This window comes from Phascolarctos cinereus, unplaced genomic scaffold (assembly GCF_003287225.1).
Source record: "Phascolarctos cinereus isolate Bilbo 61053 unplaced genomic scaffold, phaCin_HiC Scaffold_3;HRSCAF=262, whole genome shotgun sequence".
NCBI classification, from domain to species: domain Eukaryota; kingdom Metazoa; phylum Chordata; class Mammalia; order Diprotodontia; family Phascolarctidae; genus Phascolarctos; species Phascolarctos cinereus.
In genome coordinates, this window is record NW_027555736.1 from 127,560,093 (window position 1) to 127,567,908 (window position 7,816).

At 39.7% G+C, this 7,816-nt stretch overlaps 1 pseudogene; it reads left to right on the forward strand.

Annotated features, from left to right (window-relative positions):
- Positions 1 to 265: 265 nt before the first annotated feature.
- Positions 266 to 923, forward strand: LOC110224047 (ubiquitin-conjugating enzyme E2 G1 pseudogene; annotated as a pseudogene).
- Positions 924 to 7,816: the final 6,893 nt, after the last annotated feature.

Sequence of the window (7,816 nt, forward strand, 5' to 3'; positions counted from 1 at the left end):
GAAACTTGAGGGACCTTGGGGGTGGGGGAGTGGGGGGAGGGGGCTAGGCGGAGGCAGCTCAAGGCCACGGCAGCAGCAGCTCCCTAAGGCGTGGCAAGGCCAGGTGGCAAGGGCGGACAGCAGCGGGGCGGGACAACGCTGGCTGTAGAGGGGCGGAGCGTGCAGCCAGGTGAGGCAGGGTGAGCTCCATCACGCGGCGGCCGGGCGGCCTACCCGCCTCCCGCGAGCTTCCTTCCGCCCTGGGCCTCAGGTGCCAGGTCTCCCCGACACTGGCTCCCCAGCGGGCCGCAGCCCCCTGGCCTCCCGCCTCCTCCGCCCCCCGAGGCTGGCCGGGAGGATGATGGAGCTGCAGTCGGCGCTGCTCCTGCGAAGGCAGCTGACAGAGCTCAACAAAAACCCCGTGGAAGGCTTCTCGGCGGGCTTGATAGACGGCAATGACCTGGGAAGTGCTCATCATCGGTCCTCCCAACACCCTTTACGAAGGCAGCGTTTTCAAAGCTCATCTCACTTTCCCCAAAGACTATCCCCTCCGACCTCTGGAAATGAAATTCATCACCGAAAGCTGGCACCTAAATGTTGACAAAAACGGGAACGTGTGCATTTCCATTCTCCACGAACCGGAAGAGGACAAATATGGCTATGAAAAGCCCGAAGAACGCTGGCTGCCCATTCACACCGTGGAAACCATCATGATCAGTGTCATTTCTATGCTGGCGGATCCTAACGGAGACTCATCGGCTAACGTGTACGCAGCCAAAGAGTGGAGGGAAGACCGAAATGGAGATTTCAAAAGGAAAGTTGCCCACTGTGTAAGAAGAAGCCAGGAGACTGCTTTTGAGTGACGTTTGCTCGGCCGCTAGTAGCTTCGCTTTTCTGGGTTTCTGGGTTCCAGTTGATAAACGTGGCACTGTTTTTATTTTCATTCCCCCCTCTGCATTCTTCTCATCTATTGCTGGAGTATTGTAGCAACTTGCCAAACCCTGGCAGAGACTTGGCTGCTATGAAACGAGCCAGTTATCAATGTTTAGGAGAGACTAACAAAGTGCCAACTTAAGAATGATTAGTATTTTGAATTCTAATGAACTGCTTTAATCTTCAGGAAGAATTGCAAAAACATGTACATAGCACAACATAATCTGGATTATATATGTGTGTGTGTGTGTGTGTGTATACACACACACACACACACACACACACACACACACTTGTATACTGTTCATGTGCATCCCAAACACACAATGTACCAAATGATGCTTCTTATAGTTAGGATAAAACTCCTGTACATTCTTAAGATTTTAGCAGGTTTTCTTTCCCTATCCCTATTGTTTCTATATCAGTTTAAAGAAACTCTTAAAGCATATCAGATACAAACCAATTAGGATTAAAGTTGTCGATTTAATTTTCCTTTAAAACATTGAGGCTTCATTAAAATCTTTCGTTTACTAGACTTTTGTAGTCTCTTTGTTTGGAAACATTCCTCTTTGCTCTTGTATCTTGCTCTTGGAGAAAGGTTAATGATGACTTGAAAGGGATAGTAATCAACAGGTTTCTTCCTTTTTTGTAATCCAAATACATTAATCTTTTGGATTGTTTGTAGCAAGAGCTCTTGAACCTACTTTTTGCTGCTTCTAAAGTCTTCTGAATGAAATTAACCCAAGTTTTTTTTTTCTCGGTTGTATTTTGCCTTCCAACACTGAAGAACTGGCAGATGAAATGGCTGAACAATTGTCGGTGATATTTTAAAGACTGTGAAGAAGAAGAGGTACTATAGGACAGGAAAAGGGAACATGTCCTGATTTTCAAAAAAGGAAAGAGAATGGAATCTCCAAACTGTAGGCCAATGAGCTTAACTTCAATTCCTGGCAAAATTCTAGAATGTATTATTAAAGAAATGTTTAGTGAACGTCTCCCAGGATGTGATGGTCACACAGAACCAGCGTGGCTTCATCAAGAACAGGTTGTGCCAGACTAACCTTATTTCCTTTTTTGACAGTGCATTAACTGATGTATCAGGGGAAATGATATATATTGTTTAACTGTATTTTAGCAAAGGGTTTCATAATGTTTCTTGTGTTTTCATCATGGAAAGGATAGTGAGATGTGGGCTAGAAGATAGCATATTTAGACACATTTGAAACTGATTAAATTATGGGACTCAAAGAACCATTAATGATATGACTTCATCTTGGAAGGAGGTCTCCAGGGGAATACTTGGCCTTGTGTGTTTTAACATTTTTATCATTGTCTTAAATAAAGGCAGAGGTCATATGCTTATGAACTTTGCAAATGGTACAAAACTAGGATGGCTAACATGCTAACAGTATCCAAAAATATCTCGACAGGCAGGAAAATTGAGATGAATTTAATAACATGAAATTTAATAAGGATAAATGTAAGGTTTTACATGCTTGGTTTCAGGAAATTGACTTCATAAGTATAAGATGGGGGAGGTGTTGTTAGCAAAAGATCTAGGGATTTTAGTAGGCAGCAACCTTAATATGAGTTCAAAGTGTGATAATATCAGCCATAAAAGGCAAATATATTGGGTTGCATTAAAAGAGAAATAGCTTCTAGAAATAGGGATGTTATTGTGCTGATAAACACTACCCTAGTCAGACCATATCTGGAGTAATAGGTTCAATTCCAGACACCAGACTTTAGAACATTAAATTGAAGAGTTTTAGAGAGAGTAATCAGGATGGTGAAGGCCCTTGTAAGTTCATAGCACATGAGGATCGGTTTTAAAAAAATTAGAGATGTTTAACCTAGAGAATGGAAGGATCAGGGGGAACATGATAGCTTTCTTTAAATATGTGAAGAGCAGTTATGTGAAAGAATAGACTTGTTCTATTTAGCCCTAAAGGGCAAAACCAGTAACAGTTGGTGGAGATTGCAGAGAAATATTTTACTTTGGTAAAAGGAAGCAACTATCAATTAGAGCTCTCTCAGAGTAGAATGGACTGCCTTAAAAAGTAGTGGTTCTAGTGGTCACTGGAAACCTTCAGGTAAAGATTGGATGACCTACTACTTGTTGGGGATGTCATAATGGGGAATTCTTTTCCTTTTTTTTGGTTCAGTTTGGAATAGATGATGCTAAGATCCTTCTAACTGAGTACCTGTGATCCTGACTGACACTGATCTTAGATACACAAGGCCTATTCAATTCAAAGCTGTTTGTGATTAAAGATATTCTTTCCTCCTAATTCTTATCTTTATATCCCTTTCTTCATCTTTCTTTCCTTCTGCTCTTCTCTGCAGACTTTCCTGATCTAATGGACAAGGAAAATGTGGCGTATATTTTAATGAAATTCGATTTTGAAATTAATTCTTCCAAAGTAATACAGAGGTAAAATGCATAGGAACTGATAACTGGTTTGTTGGAGGATTGAAGTAAAGAGAAAAGTCAAGTAATTCAAGAGTCAACTAGAGTAAACTGGGAGAACTATTTTAGAAAGGAAAATTAGTTCAGTTTTGAACATGTTGAGTTTAAAGTGTCAGGATGATGCTTATATGCAGATATCTATCAAGCAATTAGAAATATAGGACCAGAGGTCAGAGAAAAAAATTGTAGATTGAAACAAATATTTGTCAGCTATCTCTATAGAAGTAATAAAGTCATAGGAATGGACGAAATTTCTAAAGCAGAGAATGCTGAAAGACAAGGGATCTAATGGGTCCCCTTAAAGAACAGCCTCCCTTGAGGATCAGACATAAGAAACAGGTCATAGGATTATAGGATCATGGGATTATGGTTAGGAAAGAAAAACATTAAACATCATCTAGTCCAACAATTCATCTTACTGATATGGAAACTGAGCCCAAATCAGTGAATGGCACCAAGTAACATCTTTCAGAGGTAGGAGGTGATTTAGGAGATTGTAACAATTCAAGGGAAGAGAAACTTTCAAGTAGGAGCTATGATCAACATAGGTAAAGGTAAAAGAGGATAATATGAGGACAGGCCATTCAATTAAAAGGTCATTGATGACAGTGGTGAAAGTTTTGTTAGAGTGGTAGTTAGAAACCAGATTGCTGGAGCAAGAGCTATATTCACTTGTGGAAAAAGTAAAGACAGGAGGTATAGATTATTCTTTCCATAACCATGTCAGGGGAAGGAGGAGAGATATAGGATAATAAACTGAAAAGAGAATTAAGGTCAAGGGAATTTAAAAAAAAATTAAGACAAGGACAAATGTGAATATAGACAATAGGAAGAATAATTGGGTGGGAGGAAAGACAGACAGGTACAGAGGATTATCTTCTCCAAGGTTACTAACAATCTCTTAATTGTTAAATCTTGTGACTTTAAAAAAATCTTCATCCTTCTTGACTTCTCTGTAGCTTTTGACACTATTGACCACCCTGTCCCCTAACATATTCAATTTCTTCCCATGGTTTTCATTATAATCACATCTATCCCTCAAGGTTCTTTCTTGTTCCCTCTTCTCTCTCTCTCTCTCTCTCTCTCTCTCTCTCTCTCTCTCTCTCTCTCTCTCTCTCTCTCTCTCTCTCTCTCTCTCTCTCCTTGTCATCCCTCTCCCCAACGCTCATTTGCATTGCTAGGCCAGACACATAACCAAAGGGTAATTGACTACTACTCTTCCTTACTGTTCTAGTGGGTAATCCTATTATGGTTTCTAATACTATTATTCCTGAACCCCTACCAGTATGTTCCTCTACATTAATCTACCAGTTGAGATTAGTTAGTTTTTACAAAAGGGTTTTTACTGAGAACATATGGCAGGAACAGGATCTCACCAACCTACATAGGTTTGGTTATCATCTCTTTACATACTTCAAAATCAATGTATCCAGTTTATATCTCTTTTCTGACCTTATCCAGTAATGCCAACTATCAGTTCCACCTAGATATCCTATGGTGCATCAAAAACTCTATGTTGTCTAAAACTAATTATCTTTCCTCTTTGAACTTGCCCCTTCTCTAGACTTCCTTATTTTGGACTAGGTTAATACCATCCTTCCAAATACCTTTGTCTTCAGTATAGTCATCTTCATCTATTCACTTTATTTTTTCCCTCAGTTATCACTACGCAGTTAGTTACCAGATCTTGTTATTTCTGTCTCCACAATATTTCTCCAACCATCTCTTCTTCTTGCTTCAGGCCCTCATCCTCTCTGACCTGGATTTTATCAATAACTTCCTAGTAGGCTTTCATACCTTTTTGTCTCTCCTGTCTCCAATCCCTTAGTTATACAATGCCAAAACTAACTCTCCTACTCAAGTATCTTCAGGTACTCCCTAACCTTCTAACCTCATAGTTTATCCCCTCAAACTCATCCTTCTTCCTAACTTCTATTATTTTTATTGAGAACACCACCAATCTTTCCAGTCTCCCATATTCACCTTTTTAAAATCCTGTTCAAGCCCTCTCTCTCTCCCTCACCCTACATATCCAGGAACCTAGTAAGTCTTTTTAGTTCTACCTCTACAACATGTCTCACATTTTTCCAATTACTGAGCCACCAGTGGTATACTGTTAAATGTTTAAAAGCTGGCTCTCTGGAAAAACAAATGAATACAAAATGCACTTTTAATTTTAATCTGCATTAACATTTTCTCTATCACTTTAAGTCTAGACAGTCAACAAAAAAAGAAATCAATAAAGCATTGATTTGTAGCATTTGCCAGTTTCCTAGATGTAAATGTTCACACCAAAAATTTAAAAATTGACTGGGGAGCTCCTTTGACCTGGCTCCAGCACATTGCTGATTTAGACATTAATCACTCTTCCCCCCCCCCAGATTATTGTAAAAGCTTCCTAATTTTCTTCCTGCTTCCACACTCTTCCTTCTTTAATACATCCTCCACATAATTGCTAAAGTGATAAGATGATTATCCTAAGCCATATAATGATGTCATTCCCCTGCCAAATAAACTCCAGTTACTCCCTATTTGCCCCTAGGATAAAATACATATTCCTCTGTTGGGTATTTAAAACACTCTTCACAGTCTGGCTCTTCCCTACCATTCTAGGTTTATTGCTTAGTATTTCCACTTTCCTGTAGTTCTTCAATCACATCTTCCTTCTCTGTGCCTTTGCATAAGCTGTATCGCATGCCTGGAATGCACTCACTCAGTCCTCATTTCTGCCATACAGAATCCCTGGCTTCAAAGCTCAATGCAACCATCACTACTTACAGGAAGTCTTTCCTTGTCCCTCTAGCTGCTAGTTCTAGTTCCTCCTTTCCACTTCATTACTTTATATTTGCTTTGCATATATTTTTGCATAACTTATGTCTGTGCACATAGATTATACAGGAAGCCTTTTTGGATCTCCTTATTTGTTAGTGCTTTGCCCTTTCTCAAATTATCTTGCATGAAGGCAAGAAAAGTTTCATTTTTTTTTTTTGTATCCACAGCACTTACCTTGGAAATTATGAAACTGAATGATCAACAATCATCGTACTAGCTAGTTTGTGAAGTACTTTGCATATTTTATCTCATTTGAGCCTCAAAACAACCATGAAAAGCAGGTATTATTATTATCTCTGTTTTACAGATAAAGAGGTTAAGGAAAGAGATTAAGTGACTTGCCTAGGCTCCCACAGCTAGTAAGTGTCCCTGTCAAGATTTGAACTAAAATTTTCCTGACTTTAACCAGTCCCAATGAAGAAAAGGGTGCTGAAGGAGATAGGAGGGTTGGGTGGGGAGTCAAGGGCACCAGTCAAAAGGTTTAAGCTTTTGCATGCATGCGGGTCTCTTTATCCTTAGAAACTGGAGGATAAAAAGGGAGGAAAAGGGAAGACTCTGGTTTTTAGAAAGGATTAATGAAGGAGTTCACTTGAGATAGCTTTAATCTTCTCAATAAATTTTCTGATTGAGGTCATCAGCTAAAGTAGATGGAAGAGGGAACACTTTGTAGCTTGAAGACTGAGGAGCAGGTTTGAAACAGCTTCTGTGAGGAATGTGATAATGAGTCAATAAAATAAAAAAAAAAGTTTACCAGAGTAGTGACAACCCGGTTTATAGTAGATACATTTCTGGTGGATCTAATCAGCACATTTCCTTGTCTTGCTCAGCACAAAAATAGAAGGGAGATGAGCAGGACAGGAACTTCAGATGATCAAGGAGTTGATAGATTCAAGCTAGAAGAGAGCTGTATTACAGAAATTTGTTGTTGCTCGTTTTAGTCGTGTCCCACTCTTCATGACCCCATTTGAGGTTCTCTTGGCAAAGATATGCCATTTCCTTCTCCAGCTCATTTTACAGTTGAAGAAACTGAGGCAAACAGAGTTAAGTGACTTGCCCAGGGTCACACAGTCAGTAAGTGTCTGAGGCCAGATTTGAACTTAGGAAGATGAGTCTTCTTGACTTCAGGTACTCTATCCATTGCATCATCAATAGGTAAATATAAAATCAGCATTGTGAAGATTGAAAAAGGGAGCCCCAATAAGAATGATGGCCTGGAAGAGAAGGAATTGATTGAAGGAATAGGAGTTATGGGCCCAAGGGCAATTTCAGAAGAAGAAATAATGTGAGAGATTGGTTGGAAAAAGGTTAAAGATGGGGCAACAGCACCAGCCCTGAAGTCAGGAGGACCTGAGTTCAAATCCAGCCCTCAGACACATAACACTCACTAGCTATGTGACTCTGGGCAAGTCACTTAACCCCAATTGCCCTCACACAAAAAAAAATTTAAAAAAAGAGGTTAAAATGTGGATTTCAATCTGAAAATCTTAAAGAGTTGAATAGTTTTAAGTGATGCTAAACTCCAGGGTATCACCACCACTGTCAGTGGCAGAGAGTACCATACAAGGCTAGGTTTAAAATGAAAAATCATGTTTCAAACCCTAA